Source organism: Lactuca serriola, chromosome 2 (assembly GCF_051521515.1).
Source record: "Lactuca serriola cultivar US96UC23 chromosome 2, Lser_US96UC23_V15, whole genome shotgun sequence".
Classification (NCBI taxonomy): Eukaryota; Viridiplantae; Streptophyta; class Magnoliopsida; order Asterales; family Asteraceae; genus Lactuca; species Lactuca serriola.
In genome coordinates, this window is record NC_136409.1 from 30,522,350 (window position 1) to 30,539,413 (window position 17,064).

Below are 17,064 nucleotides of genomic sequence, written 5' to 3' on the forward strand. Positions count from 1 at the left end.
ATAAAAACCGCTCGAACTAAAATTCGAGTTTCGGGTCGTGCACTACTATGCTAAATCTTAGAAAAATCATAACTTCCTCATACGAAGTCAGATTTGGGCGTTCTTTTTATGAACGCTCTCAGATTATCATATTCTTTGACTTTTGTTTAGATTACCAAGGCTAAAAAGTCATCTACCTTAAATTTACTATTTACGTCTCCTGGTGTCGTGCTGGTTTTGCCGTAAAACTTCGACGGGCCATACTTCTTCGTTATAACTCGGATTTCGGTGTTCTTTATATGTACGGAACCCTTGTAACATATACTACAACTTGGTTAAGATTAATCCTTCTAAATAATATTCCATCAAAAACTCATTTTTGATGCTCATCGCCTCTAAATTTACTAGCCCGGATTTGCAGGCGTTACAATTATCTCCCCCTTAGGATGATTACGTCGTGGAATCATCAACGAATCAGGGCTGCATAATGACTCCATACGTTATCTCTCTATCCTAGGTAATAATCGTAACTTCTATGTTCCTTTGAATGAGTATCTAATTCTTGGACTTCTCGACTGCAAGCGGTGCTCAATCTTGCACTTGCTCCCTATCTCACGTTAGACTCCAAATTATGACCGTCAAGTCACAATCTCAATCCTCACTGGATACGAACTTAAGATAAGTTCTTTTATTACTACAATGGAATGATGTGTCATATTCTAGTGACCTATCAGCGTATGTTGCAATGCTTAGACTAAGGTCTCTTAGAGTCTTGTAGAACAAACTATACTTTCCTTCATGTTCTAATCTCATCTTAAAGGTAGCATTTCTAGCTAGAAGCAACTATCGCGATACCTCTACCAATCACTCTGATTATGTTTTATTTCAATCTTCCGGCTTAAGTCAGATGCTACATCAAACTTGGTTCTCTGAACCACGTAACATACTCATCGTAGTCGGACTCAATTCGATATGACCACTAGGGTCGGAATAACAACCATCCTTTTAGTCATTACCAAAACGATGGTAATGACATATTTGAATAAAACGGTATCAATCACTAGCTTCTTGGTAACCTTGTGACTTTCCCTGATCCAAGCGTGAGTCCTGTGCTTCCGGTAGTATAGGCCTCTACTACCTTTCACACCTACTCATACTCGTCCCAAGTATTGTCTCGCAGTTCACCCAAGTCACCATACAAGAAAATCACATAACAAATTGACACATTAGATAACAAAATGAAGGTTTTATATTATTCCTTGAAACGATTACATAGGTGTGCAAGTTCAACCTATACTATGCCTCTAATAGGCTACACTACGTGGTACTATTTACATGACTACTTCATAGATCCTCATTCCTGATCCCCTTTCATTTCCATCTTCTTCGTCAAGGATCATATGGAAAGCTCTTGCCTTCGGTTTCGGTGGAATGTTTGGTCTTGCCGCCTCTTTCTTCTTCGGGCAATCCTTAGCAACGTGCCCTTCTTCACGACATTCATAACACACCCTTTTGCTGGCGGTGCACTCGTTGACGTAATGTCCGGTCTTCCCACACTTGTAGCAAGTCACTTCCTCGCTACATTTCCCGATGTGCTTCGTCTTGCACTTCTCGCACCATTTCACTTTGTTTCCTCATCCGCTAAAATCCTTTGAACCAGAATTGATCTTCTTATTGGGCCTCGTAGACCCCTCAAACTTCCTATTTTCACCAACCTCAATCTTGTTGGCAGGTCTTCCCTTAATCATATCCTCCACAGACTTGGCAGCCCAGATAGCTGCCTCCAGAGTAGGTGCCTGACGCACTGGCACCGCGTACTCCCATGGAAGTCCCTTTGTGTACTTGTCGATTTTTGTCAGCTCATCCGGAACAAGATGCAAGGCGAACTCCATCTTCTCTGTGAAGTTGGTGTATTCATCAATTGACATGCTTCCTTTCTTTAAGGTCAGGAACTGGTTCTCTAGCTCGAGCAAGTTTTGAGCTGAGCAGTACTTTCGTTTGAACTGTACTAAAAACTCTGCCCATGTCAGTTTTAGGGGCTCATTGGGGCTCAGAGTCTTCCCCAGGTTATTCCACCAGCGCATAGCACCTCCTTAGAATTGACGTACTGCAAAGGTGATCTGTAACTTGCCTCTGCAACCACACGCCATGAAAGCTAACTCCATCTCCGAGATCCAATCCATGACTCCGATCGGATCTTCCTTTCCAGTGAAAGTCGATGGCTTGCAAATCAGAAAATCCTTGTACTTGCATCCATTCCTCTCGACTCAGTCATCTTGATTGTTCCTCCTAATTACTGGCGGATCAGCTAGAACAACGGTCCTACTGTAGTTACCTCCTTCTGAATGCCCGTCATTCAGCTCGGGTTCTACAATTGGTATGGTAGCTTCCTCGCGATTTTGTTGGAGAAAACATATGGTTTCCTTCATTTGGCGATCCAACATCATCTAGATCATTGCATGCACTCCGACCATCGTCATTGGTTCAGGAGTGGCTACCACAACTGATATTTGCTCAATTACTGGAGGTTGGTTTCTGTTTCCATTCGCATTCCAAGCTCCACTGCGGGTTCTTGTCATTTTGATCTTTACACCGAATAGGGTGAATTTAGATCTTTACTTAGGATAGACATTTAAATCATCCTTATCCCTCTGAAACGTTTATATGCTAGTTCTAATATCGTAGTCGTATGTTTAGAATCCTAAACAAATAAGGTTTCTAGATCCGGTTGGCAACAGACCATAGATGTGAACAAATAACAACATATTAGGCACAAAGCATTTAGCACATAAAAGCATTTTTCGGCATAATTCCTAAAATAAGCTAGTGCTCACATCTCACAATCATCGCTTAGCATTCTAATTTTAAGTCTAGAAATCCTACAAGTTCCTAGTTTGCTTAAACTAATGCTCTGATACCAACTATGACATCCCCATTTTCACGGCCAGAAAAGACCAATTTTGTTTATGCTTTATTAAAATCAAAGTATCTCTTTTAATAAAAATGTTGCGGAATTTGTCCCCAGTTAAACATGATAAATACGTTATCAAAGCATCTCCGAAGAAAAGTATTTTTATTCATTTTAAAACATTTGGAATGTCATCGTTAATATAGAAAAATAAACATAAACAGAACTTACATTCATTATCACTAGTGATTTATATCTCCTTAATCTCTCAGTATAATGTGACTTCATATCAACACCTGTGATATAAATAAACTGAGTGGGTCAGGTTGGGAAACCTGGTGAGTACATAGGGGTTTCAACCCACAATAAATAAGTTTATTAACTTTACCAAACCAAACAAACCCGATTACCCATTCCCGTTATCCTCACTTTACGTCCCTAAAACATCTAACACAAGGGACCTAGTATAAGGACTTTTATCGGGGTGACAACACATGCTTCAGGGGTTCCTCAGCAATTCATGTCGAATAAGGCAACCATGTGGGGGATGGAGTACTGCTGGTGATCACACAGTTCCAATAAAAACCTACAGGTTGCAAGCCTGCTAGCATTCCACTGGACTGTCTAGAATAGTCCATGGTCGTCATCTATACTCCGCTAGATGACTGGATCATAATAACATCTATATCGAGGCCTCTCATTATTTTATTTGGTCACACAACAACTATTACATCTACCCATGTTTTACCCAACACGTTTTGTAGATATAAAATACATATATAGTTTAAATCATTTCAAACGTGTATAAAATTGTTCATCCAGCATAGATAGCAAGTATACAGATAATATGCACACACAGCACGTAAATTATATAAAATACTTCATATCTATGTGTAAGCTGAAAGGGACCACGCACTCACTTGAAAAGGTGTTGATTCCGAACTCAGACAGCGCTTCGCTTCTTAAGAATAATTTCCTTCGACGAAACCTAGTATTATTACCACTAGAGTTTAGTCTATTATTCGTCGAGACTAATTAATAGTCTAGATATTATTACTATTATATAAGCGTTAAAAAATACTTATATAACCCATAATAATAGCTCAAGTACTTATTATAAGTTCCTAATAACGTTACTATAGTTAAATAAAAGCTATATTAAAAATAGCGTAGGCGTAGCTCACTTACAGCGGGTTTATAGAAAACTGGTATTTGCTTGGAGTAGAATTCCCGAGCCAAAAATCTCTTCTTCTCGGAGCCATCGAGAACTCCAGGGCTTCCGCCTCGTGCTAGCGAGGTTCCCTAGGCTTTTCGTGGGGTTTCGGGGCTAGAGAGAGGTTCTAGAGAGAGAGAGAGTAAAGAGAAGAAAGAATGAGAAATGTGTGAAGAAAATGAGGGTGGGAGAGGTTCTATTTATAGGGTGAAAAATTGCTGAACTTGGTACCACATGTCACCATCTAGTGGCAAGACTTGGGGAGAAAGCAATGACCAAGATTGTGCCGCATCATCCATTTTCGCACAACACACTTCCGCCTTCTAAAATCCGTAACTTTCACATACTACCTCCGTTTTTGACGTTCTTTATATCCACGTGTAGGTAAAAATAAGATCTACAACTTTCATTTTGACTCCGTCAGCTAATTCTCAACCGATATTAAATTTAATAGTACAAGGAGATTATATTGTTAAATGTCCGCATAAAATCCATAACTTCTACATACGGACTCTGTTTTCTTCTGTATTTTTACCGTTGAGTTCCTATTAATGAGATCTTCAAATTTCATTTAGGTCGCGTAGGCCAAAAACCGCTCGAACTAAAATTCGAGTTTCCGGTCGTGCACTACTATGCTAAATCTTAGAAAAATCATAACTTTCTCATACGAAGTCAGATTTGGGTGTTCTCTTTATGGACGCTCTCAGATTATCATATTCTACGACTTTTTTTTAGATTACTAAGGCTAAAAAGTCATCTACCGTAAATTCACTATTTATGTCTCCCGGTGCCGTGCCGGTTTTGCCGTAAAACTTCGACGAACCATAACTTCTTCGTTATAACTCGGATTTCGGCGTTCTTTATATGTATGGAACCCTTGTAACATATACTACAACTTGGTTAAGATTAATCCTTCTAAATAATATTCCATCAAAAACTCATTTTTGATGTTCATCGTCTCTAAATTGACTAGCCTGGATTTGCGAGCGTTATAGTATGTGCTGAGTTCTGCGTTGAGGGGTAATCTAGGCCGGAGAGTTACTTAGATGATCATGCAAGTAGACTACTAAGAGAGTAGTTTGAAATTTGTGAGAGATAGAGTACTTGTGAATTAGAATCCTAGGAGGAGGACTAGGGATGACTACAGGCTAGGTGTGGAAGGTAGTATTGGGCTCGTACTACTAAAAGCACCAAGTCTGTATGCAATCCAAGTAAGAATCCTTAGGATGCTAAGGTACAAGTAGGGATGAGTGGTCGAGTGTGAGTATGCTCAAGCGAGTCTCTGATGAATTTCGTGTTGTGTTTCAGAGACATGATGGTGGGTACACGCCACAACCCCGAGAGCAGTGGGACTAGGGATGATGAGATTCACAGGATGATTCATGACGAGGTGGCCGTAGCCATACAAACTATTTAAGCTTCAATATGATACATGGGAAAAAGTCTACAAAAAATAGAGTCCAATGTTGATGATGTTGAACCATGTTCAACGTTCCAAGAAAATACAAATAGTAACCAAAACATCCCTTCATTAGAAACCATCCAAATGTTGAGTCAAGTCCAAGTAGTAAGACCAGCATCAACACAGAAGTGAACCCAAGTGGTGAAAAGAATGAAATCATCCAATCACCTACTGATTTCGAAAGTCAAACTAGAAACACTAGAACACGATCTCAACCTCAAAAATTTAAGGACTACTTCGTGAAGCTTACCCCATCATTTAGTCATGAACAACCCGTCTCTGATCAAGAAGCCTCGACGATACTTCCACTTTCTAATTTTGTTTCTTATAAAAGTTTTTCCAAAAATCATAAAGCTTATCTTGTGTCCATTTCTTCAAACAATGAGCCAACTACTTTTAATCAAGCTTCTCAGGATGAACGATGACATGAAGCTATGAAAAAGGAAGTTAAAGCTCTTGAAGAAAATGGAACCTGGAAGTTGACATCATTGCCTAAAGGGAAACGATCTATTGATTCGAAATGGGTTTATAAAATAAAATATAAACCAAATGTAGAGGTGGAATGATAAAAAGCATGGTTAAGTGGAAAGGGATTTACACAAATCGAAGGAGTAGATTATCATGACACATTTGCCCCTATTGCGAAGCTCGTCACCGTACACACCCTTTTCACAGTTGCAGCTAAAATGGATTGGTTTCTTCACCAACTTGACATGAACAATGCATTTTTGCATGGAGATTTAGAAGAAGAAGTTTATATGAAGATCCAACAAGGTTTTTCTAAAAAAAGGCAAGACTCGTGTATGCCGTCTACAAAAGTCTCTTTATGGGCTAAAACAAGCCTCGAGAAATTGGTATCACAAGCTCACAAAGCTTCGTTTGGATGTGGGTTTTCGTCAATCAAAGGCTGATTATTCTATATTTTTTTGGGATAACGACAACGTTTATATTGTCATACTAATTTACGTAGATGATGTTATAGTGGTTGGCAGTAATCTAGAACAAATTCAACAAACTAAGAGACGGCTTGATGAAGCATTCGGTATAAAGGATTTGGGGAAATTCAAATACTTTCTGGGAATTGAAGTTGCTAAAATACAAGAAGGATTAATTTTGAGTCAACGCAGATATATGCTAGATATTCTCAGGGACAACAGGATGCTTGGCTGTAAACCTAGTTCGTTTCCCATTGAGCAAAATTTAAAGTTGTATTGAGGAGAGAAAGAAGAAACCGTAGATGCTGGTAAGTATCGTCGACTTATTGGGAGGTTGTTATATCTCCAAGCTACACGACCTGATATGACTTATGTAGTAAATGCATTAAGTCTGTTTGTTGCCAACCCAAGACAAAGTCGTTTGGAGGCGTTGAATCGAGTATTACGACATTTAAAGGGAACAACAAGACAAGGGATACTTCTACACAAAGATGGTGACCTAATTTTAACTGCCTTTTGTGATTTTGATTAGCTTGGGTGTCAGTTTACTCGACGTTCAAGGACGGGTTATCTACTCATGCTTGGAGGTGCTCCTATTTCATGGAAAACTAAGAAGCAATCGATAGTTTCACGCTCATCCGCTGAGGATGAATACTGTGCCATGGCATCTACAATTAGTGAAATTTTGTGGGTTCATTGGCTTCTCAAGGACTTTCAAGTTTACATTAATACCCCTACTACTTTATACTGTGACAATCAGGTTGCACGACACATTGCAAACAACCCTGTTTTCCCTGAATGGACAAAACATGTCGAAATTGATTGTTTTTTGTTTGTGAATTGGTTGTCTCTAAAGAAGTCTTACCAATACAGATAGACAACAAAATGCAAGTAGTAGATCTTTTAACCAAAGGCTTAGGTACAACTCAGTTTTAGTTTCTACTTGGCAAGATAGGCATTAGCAACTTACATGCTCTGTCTTGAGAGGGGGGGGGGGGTATTAGATAATATTTATCTTGTTTATTGTTTTATGTTTATCCCGTATGTTTATATATTAGTTTTTATCTCCTCATGTAAACTATATAAGCCTTTTGGTGCTTTTCACTGAATATTAGATTGAATCTACCGATACCATCAAAGTCTAGAGATTTCGCATATAATGCATCAAGCCTATTGTACGATTTGTAGTAGACAAAAGAGAACGATTGAACAATAAAAATTTACAAGAGAACTGATTGTTTCAACTGTAACATATTCCTAACATAGACAAAAAAAAACTTTAAATTAACCCCAAAGTAATTTTCTCAAAATGGGTATGGCTACACGATTTTGCTCCCACTTTTTAAAGAGGTTCTCTAGTAATATTATGGGGAATTGCCATAAAAGTCTTCATATTTGCAAAAACTATTCAGTTTTATCTTAAATTAGTTTTTATACTAGTTAATGCCTTATATTTGCTAAAAATGTTCAGTTTTACCCTTTTATGGGGAATTGACATAGAGTGGTTGTTTAAAATATTTAATGCCGCCTCGTAACGAAAATCTTTCATGTTATGATGTTTGTGATAATCATTCTTTGTTGCGTTTAAAACTTCTTTGTCAAAAACTCAAGATAATAGAAAACACAAGTAATCAAACCATCTCTTTGATTAATAAGGAAATCACTCAAAACCTATATATTATTTTCTGTACAAACCATGACTCAGTATCTACACACACACACACACACACACACACACACACATATATATATATATATATATATATAGAACATTCCTAGACTACCAACTTGTAGAATATGATTTGGAGACTAAAACCGACTTGCTTAAGCCCCAAGATTCTTGGACTCCAAGTTCTACGTGACTTAGGATTCCAACAATCACCCCGAATCTCTAAGTCCTTCTAGAGAATACTTCAATCCCGATCAAGCTCCGCATTTCCTTGAACTTGGTTCGAGCTAGTGGTTTTGTAAGAATATCTACCCTTTGTTCTTCACCGGGAATGTACTCCACCTCCACTTGTTTCCTTTCGACACAATTACGAATGAAGTGAAACCTCGTGTGAATGTGTTTACTTCTTCCATGAAAAACAAGATTCTTCGTCAGTTCGATAGCCAACTTGTTATCAACTCTAAGAATCACTTTCTCTTATGCTTTGTTCATGATTTCTCCAAGCAAATTTTGAAGCCATATTGCTTGACATGCACTCGCTGTGGCTGCCATGAAATCCGCCTCACAAAATGATAAAGCAACGATATCTTGCTTTTGAGAACACCATGTAATTGGAGATGACCCGTAGTAGAAAATGTGACCGGTTGTACTTCTTCTGTCATCCGGGTCAACATTGTGACTACTATCACTATAACCAATAAGTCTCCTTTGTCCCATCCTCTTGTACTTAATTCCGTATATCATTGTTCCTCGTAAGTACCTTAGAATGTGTTTGATTGCACCACCATGTGATTCTCTTGGACTTTGCATATATCGGCTAACAACTCCAACTGCATATGCCATATCGGGTCTTGTTTGCAAGAGATATCTAAGACATCCTACCACCTTTCGATATTGTGTCGGGTCGATTTCGGGTTCATCTTCGGCCTTTGACAATTTATTTCCTGGTTCCATTGGTATGTGGGTCGGATTGCAATCATGTAAACCGACTTCTTTTAAAATGCGTTGAGCATATGCTTCTTGGGTTATAGTAATCCCCGATTCTTCTTGCTTAACTTCAATGCCAAGGTAATAAGTCAATCTTCCAAGATCCGACATCTCAAAGTTCTTGGACATCTCTAATTTGAACCTCTTGATCATGCTCAAATTTGTACCTGTGACAAATAAATCATCATCATAAATTGCTAAAATTAGCAAGTTAGATCCTTCACCTTTCCGGTACACCGATGGTTCTTTCATGCACTTTTGAAATTTCATATTCTTCAAAATCCCATCAAGCTTCGTGTTCCATGCTCGAGGTGCTTGTCTTAGACCATATAGTGCTTTTGTAAGGCGATATACTTTATGCTCGTTTCCTTTCTTTATATAGCCTTTTGGTTGTGACATATAAACAGTTTCTTTTAGTTCTCCATGTAAGAATGTTGTTTTTACATCTAAGTGGTGAAGCTCCCACCCATGAGTAGCTGCTAAGGCTATAAGAAACCGAATGGTTTCAATTTGAGCTACCGGGGCAAATACTTCTTGAAAATCAATACCAGGTTGTTGCACGTAACCTTTAGCAACCAACATTGCCTTGTATTTATTAATGGTGCCATCTGCATTTTTCTTCAATTTGAACACCCACTTGAGTCCAATTGGCTTCATCCCCATAGGCTTGTTCACAAGAGTCCAAGTATTATTCTTGTTTATCGAAGTGATTTTCGCATCCATAGCCGTGACCCACTCTGGTTCTTTCTTCGCTTCTTCAACCGATATCGGCTCATCATTGGTTGTTAGAAGGAGTTCTTCGATATTATCAAGATCAAGCTCATAATCTTGAAATCGTCTTGGAGGTACTCTTGTTCTTGTGGGTCTTTGATTTGTAGCTCCTTGTTGAACATTATTATTTACCGGACTTGGTTGTTCATTATCTTGTACTTCCGCTCCGTCTCCAATCTCATGATCCGATTCAATTGGTTAAATTGGATCATTGTCTACATCGTTTCCTTGGTTGTTGTTCGCATCGTCTCTCGGATAGTCCCATGATATTATGAATGAGCCCGGTTCTTCATTGTTGGTTCCTACTTCTTTAATCCAATCCCACCCTTTGGTTTCATAAAAAATAACGTCTCGACTCACGATTATTTTTTGTGTTACCGGGTTAAACAACCGATAGCTTTCGTACTCGATTCGGAACCAACATGCACTAGTGGTCTTGATCTTGCATCCAACTTCTTTAGATTAACCGGTTCAATTTTTGCATGTGCTAGACACCCAAATATACGAACATATTCTAAATTTGGTTTTCTTTTATAAAACCTTTCGTATGGAGTTGTATCACCAAGGACTCTTGTGTAAACACGATTGATTAGATTTTTAGAGTGATTTACCGCTTCTCCCCATAAGTAGTTTGGAACATGCATTGCCTTCATTATACTTCGCGTCATGTCTATAAGTGTTCAGTTTCTTCGTTCCACAATTCCGTTTTGTTGTGGAGAGTATGGGGCGGTAAGATGGCGTTTGACTTCGTTTTGTTCTCAAAAAGAATTAAACTCGAGAGAAGTAAACTCACATCCTCGATCACTTCTAAACACTTTCAAAGGCTTTCCAATTTCATTCTCCACCAAAGCTTTGAATATTTTGAAGTGTGTAAATGCCTCACTCTTTTTTTATGAGATAAATCCACATAAATCGTGAAAAATCATCAATTAGTGTAAAAATATACCTATTTTGACCCTTGGTTGCCGGCATGATCGGACCGCATAAATCACCGTGAACAAGTTCTAATGGTTGTTTCGCTTTGTATGTCGCCATAGTCGAGAATGACTTTCTTGTTTGCTTGCCCACCAAGCACGATTCACATAATTGATTCTCATGATCAAATTGAGGTAACCATTTGACTAAACCCTTCTTGGAAATCTTTTTCATTGACTCGAAATTGATGTGCCCAAGTCTTGCATGCCATCGCCACACATCTTCACTTAGTCTTGAATGAAGGCAAATAGGAACTCCAATTTGTAATTTTATTTTATAAAGGAGGTTTGGAGTTCTTTGTACTTTCATTAATAAACAATTATCGGCATCGTGCATGGTCAAATAGTTATCTTTCATTCGAATATCACACCCGTCTTCAGTTGCTTGTCCGAGACTAATAATATTGTTCTTGAGATCTGGTATGTAGTAAATCTCCGTCATCAGCCTTTGTTGACCCTTTTTTCCTTGGAAAAGTATAACACCTTTTCCCTTGATTTTTACACAGGAATTATCTCCGAATTTAACCTTCCCGGTTATAACTTCATCAAGCTCGGAGAAAAATGACCGGTTTCCCGTCATGTGATTGCTCGCCCCATTATGCAAATACTACACATCGTTGTCTTGTGAGTCGTATCGAGACAATATCACCTTTTCTTCATTCAAAAACATGGTCTCGTGTAAAAATACAGCCTCGTCGGTATCGTCATATTCAACAAAATTACTTTCTTGTAATTTTTTGATTTGGTCCGGGCATGGAGACGCAAAGTGGCCCGGATTATCACACCGATACCAAATTATTTTGGATCGGTCCTTTTTATTCTTATTTTTCTGGTTTGGGTTATTAATGGACTGGTTGTGGTTGTTGGATTGTTTATTGGGCTGATTACCTTAAGAAGCCTTGTTAGTCTCTTTGGGCCCGCCTGACCTAGACAACCCACTGGATCTGGATCCACTTGATCCATTAGACCCGTGAGTTTTATTCCTAGTCGCACGATAAGACTGCATCGGCTTCCCCTTTCTTCTCCAATTCCGATTCCACTTCCACCGTCGGCGAAAAACACCTTTGATCCTTCATCATCGTCATCCGCTTCCTTTACCCTCTCTTCGTACGCTTTCAACCGCCCGACGATGTCCTCAAACCTGACTGTCTTCAAATCGAGAACTTGCTCAAGTGACGCCACGATATGAAGAAACTTTCTTGGTGTGGATTTTAGCAGCTTCTTCACCATCTTTGATTCTTCGATGGTTTCTCCTAGTGACGCCGATTGAGAGGCGATTCCTGACAATTTCCCGGCGAAGGAATCGACTGATTCTTTCTCTGATATCATCAATTTATCGAACTCGAAGTTTAGGGTTTGAAGTCGGGCTTCTTTCACCCGATCGGCGCCAACGTGCCTCGATTTGACCGAGTTCCAGAGGACTTTAGCTGAGTCAATATCTCCCAACTACATAATCAAGGATTCCGGTATTGCTTGGTACAACAATCCGATTGCCAGTTAATTTTGTTCTTCATTCTCTTCTGTTCCAAGGTCAATTACACTCCATGCTTTATGAATTCTGAGCACTACTTTCATCCTTAGTGCCCAGACGGTATAATTTGTAGAAGTAAGCATTGGACATATGACTGTGGTTGTCCCAACCTCCTTCACTCTCACCGGAGGAGGCCCTGCACCGTCTTCTCCATTTGACATATTGACCTAGCTCGTCAATAGGTAAGTAACTCGCTCTCACAGCTTCTTAACTTAAGCTCTAATACCAATTCAAGATAATAGAAAACACAAGTAATCAAACTATCTCTTTGATTAATAGGAAAATCACTCAAAACCTATATATTGTTTTCTATACAAACCATGACTCGGTATCTACACACACACACACACACACACACATATATATATATATATATATATATATATATATATATATATATAGAACATTCCTAGACTACCAACTTGTAGAATATGATTAGGAGACTAAAACCGACTTGCTTAATCCCCAAGATTCTTGGACTCCAAGTCCTATGTGACTTAGGATTCCAACAAAAACTTCGGGCTCCCGAGTATTCATCTTGTGGGTGAAAACGCTATTAAACTTTTTCACTTTTTGCTGTATATTTTTCCATTTTGGAAGCAATTTGATGCGTTGAACGATCTAAACCCCCAAGTTGTTGCTTCAAATAATCAAGAATTAATCGCCAAAAATATGACGATCTATATTGAGTAACTTGCCCATGGTTTGGAAGGAGACTTCCCTTTTCTTTTATTAGGTTTTTCACTGGGTTGCGTTTCTCGAACGAATTCGGGTTCGGAATCAGATTCAACTTCAGTTTCTCGAACGATTTCGAGTTGAGTTTGTGACACAATATCGAATGGATTAAATTTGGTATCGGATTGGACTTGTAGTTTATGGTTGTGGGTATTGTTGTTGATATGATTGCGGATAATATGGTAGCATATTGTCATAGTGGTAAACGAAGAGATTAAATTTGGTATCTGCAGCCTACATAACAACAGACTGCGGTAGGAACCGTACCCAAACCCCATAACCTTATAACGACAAAAGTTAACAAACAATAACCGTTAAAGTGCCAACCGACTATTCCAAATATCAAAATATGTTTTAATTAAAGTAAAAGTTTGCAAATTTCTTATTTTCTTTTTATAACTATCTAATATTAATAATATTCAATATTCGTTATTTTAATTGTATTGTATTGACCGGATCTATTTAATTATATAATTTTTTAATATATTCCTATGCACATTTTGGTAAATTGAGTTAATATGAAAAATGCATAGGGTATAAAATGACAAAATTAAAATGGGAGTGTATATATGATATAACATACAAATATGTTAAATGATTTGTATTGAAAATGAGAATTTAATTCTAGTGAAATTTTAGTTTTTTTTTATTAGAACAGTCCACCTATGTTCCTCACGGGACTAGAACCTTCAACCTCAAGGAGGGAGGGCAACACCGGATACCACTAGGCTAGAAGTCCATTTGTTAGTATAACTTTTTAGTTACACTTTAATGGAGTTTTCAAGATTTACATTTAAGTGTTTAACCAAGATCACATACCGATTCATTGCCGCATCAATTCCCACTATAGATGATGAATTTATAAAGCGTACTATATTTCTTATAGACCTTGGAGCATAATTCGATAGTGATTTTTTTTTGAACGGCTTAAACGAGGTTGCTCTTATAGGTAGTTAGCATATGTTTGTCTAAGAAAACAAATGTTTTTTTTTCTCTTCAGTTTGACATTTTTCAAAATACTTTTAACTTATCTGATATCTTATTTGAGTACAATGAATAATAAGTTTAAAAATTGAAAAAATGACAATAACATTATTATGGTTAAGATACTAATATACTTGAATTTAGTTGAGAAGTAAACATAAAATCAATATATTATCATTATACACGCCAACATAATAATTCATATTATAATGGCAATTAAAATTATTTTAGGGACTAGGATGTTTGTAGGATAATTATATTTGAAAGTGTAATAGAGTCTGATTTTGAAACCTAACACCGTCAGACAAATTGTGTATTCTTTTATGCATGAAACATACCACTATTTTAAACTTTAAAAAAATGGAAATCGAACTTAAGGTTTAAATAAGAAGCAGGTTGTGCAACATCATACCATCGCAAAGACCAGCAAATTTACTTTTGTCATACAAAGAGATTGGTGTATGATAAGAAATTGTGGCAAGACATGAAGGAGAAGAGAGAAGAAAATGGAAGGAAAAAAAGAAGAAGCAATGTTGTTGTTGCCACCATGGTTCCATGCCATCTTGCCATGCCATTTCACATGCCATTGGAGTGAGACGATCTATGCCATGTCATATAGATGTCACCTAGATGATATCATGCTTCATTCTCTTTAGTCTAAGAAACATAAATTTAGAATGCTTTAAATGAGATGGTGTTAGAGTTCATAATATAAGAAGCTCAAAAATTAACAAAACCAACACGTTGACAGCAATACATATATATATATATATATATATATATATATATATATATATATATATATATATATATATATATATATATATATATATATATCCAAGAAGAATAGTTTTCTTTCATCAAATATGGTTTTAAAGCATAAATAATTAAATAGGACTAATTTACAATAACAAATGCATTTTAAATATAAGGATTATGAAAGATGTTATTATTATTTATTTGATTCTCTATAATTGAAGTATTACTCAAAACTATTGAAAATGAGAATTTAATTCTAGTGTAATTTTAGTTACACTTTAATGGACTTGTTAAGGTTTACATTTAAGTGTTTAACCAAGATCACATACCGATTCATTGCCGCATCAATTCTCACTATAGATGATGAATATATAAACCGTACTATATTTCTTATAGACCTTGGAGCATAATTCTAGTGATTTTTTTTTGAACGGCTAGCAAAATTCATTAGCACAAAGTAACAAAGTAACAAAAGGCTTAAACGAGGTTGCTCTTATAGGTAGTTTGACATTTTTCAGAATACTTTTAACTTATATGATATCTTATTTGAGTACAATGGATAATAAGTTTAAAATTTGAAAAAATGACATAACATTATTATGGTTAAGATACTAATTATTAGCGATAAGAGTCAAAGAGTCAAAGATAGAGATAGTTACGTGATCCTCTGTTAATTAATATAGTTTGTTATATTTCCCTGTATTATATATTATGTATACAAGATCACTAATCAAGGTGAATTCATTAAATTCCTTATATAGTATGAGATTAGGTTTCGATTCCTCTACCATCATCATGACTAGCGGCTCTTTTTTAGACTCCTCTCTTTCTCTCAACACTATCCTCCACATGATTACTATCAAACTCTCCCCTACTAATTACTTGCTTTGGCGTATTCAACTTCAAACCTTACTTGCCTATTAGAAACTATCAGGTCACATTGATGGCACAACTATCACACCTCCGAAGACCAAAGTGCCTGATGCAGCAGGTGTCTCCACTCCGAATTCTGAATACCTTACTTGGCTTGAAGCAGATTAGAAGGCTTTCCTCAATATTCAGGCGTCTTTAACTGAAGTCGCCATGGCTGAAACATTAGGCCTCACGACTGCCTATGATGTTTGGTGTTCTCTCCAACTTGCTTATCGTCAAGACTCACAAGAAAAGATGCAAAATCTCAAGGACAATCTCCGTCAACTTCAAAATGGATCTTCCACAGTTTCTGAATTCGGTGCTACTTTTAAAAGTCTTTGTGATCAACTTACATCAATTGGTCATCCTATGAATGAACTAGATAAAATCCAGTGGTTTTTATGTGGACTTGGCGTTTCTTTTGAAACTTTCTCCACAACTCACCGTGCTATTAAACCTCCCCCGTTATTCCGTGATCTTGTTTCCCAGGCCGAATCACATGAGCTGTTTCTTCAATCAATTCATGGCTCCACTACTCCTGTTGTTGCCTTCACTATAAATCACCAACAATCATCTGGGTCTCGTGGTGGTAACTCTACTAGTCGTGTTCGAGGAAGGGGTTCTTAGAATGGTGGTCATGGTCAAGGTCGACAACCACCCCAATGTCAATTATGCGGGACCAATGGGCATTTTTCAAACTCTTGTCCCGATTTACTCTCCTATGTTATTCAAGTTCCATCTTCTCCCGACTGGTATGTTGATACCGATGCCACCACTCACATGACCTCATCTTCCAAAAATCTTAACTTGGCCAAAACCTATGTTGGCAATGATCATGTCGTGTTTGGTAACAGTAATTCTTCTCCTATCTCACATATTAGTAAGAAGTGTCTCTCCCAATATATAAAACTATCTGATGTTCTTGTAGTTCCAAGCATCACCAAGAACCTTCTATCCATTAGCAGATTGATGTATGATTCTCCAGTTGATGTCTTATTTTCTAATCCATTTTTTGCTATTAAGAATCAGGCAACAAAAGAGATCTTGGCAAGGGCAGATGTGAGAATGACTTATATGTACTCAAGCATAGGCATCAAGTTTTTCTTTCCAGTTCAAAGTCTTTAAAAACCACCGCATCTTATGAGTTATGGCACAATAGATTAGGACATGTTTCTTATGACACTATTTCATTATTGAATAAATTAGGTGTTTTGTTTGTTACATCTATTTTACCAAAACCACTCA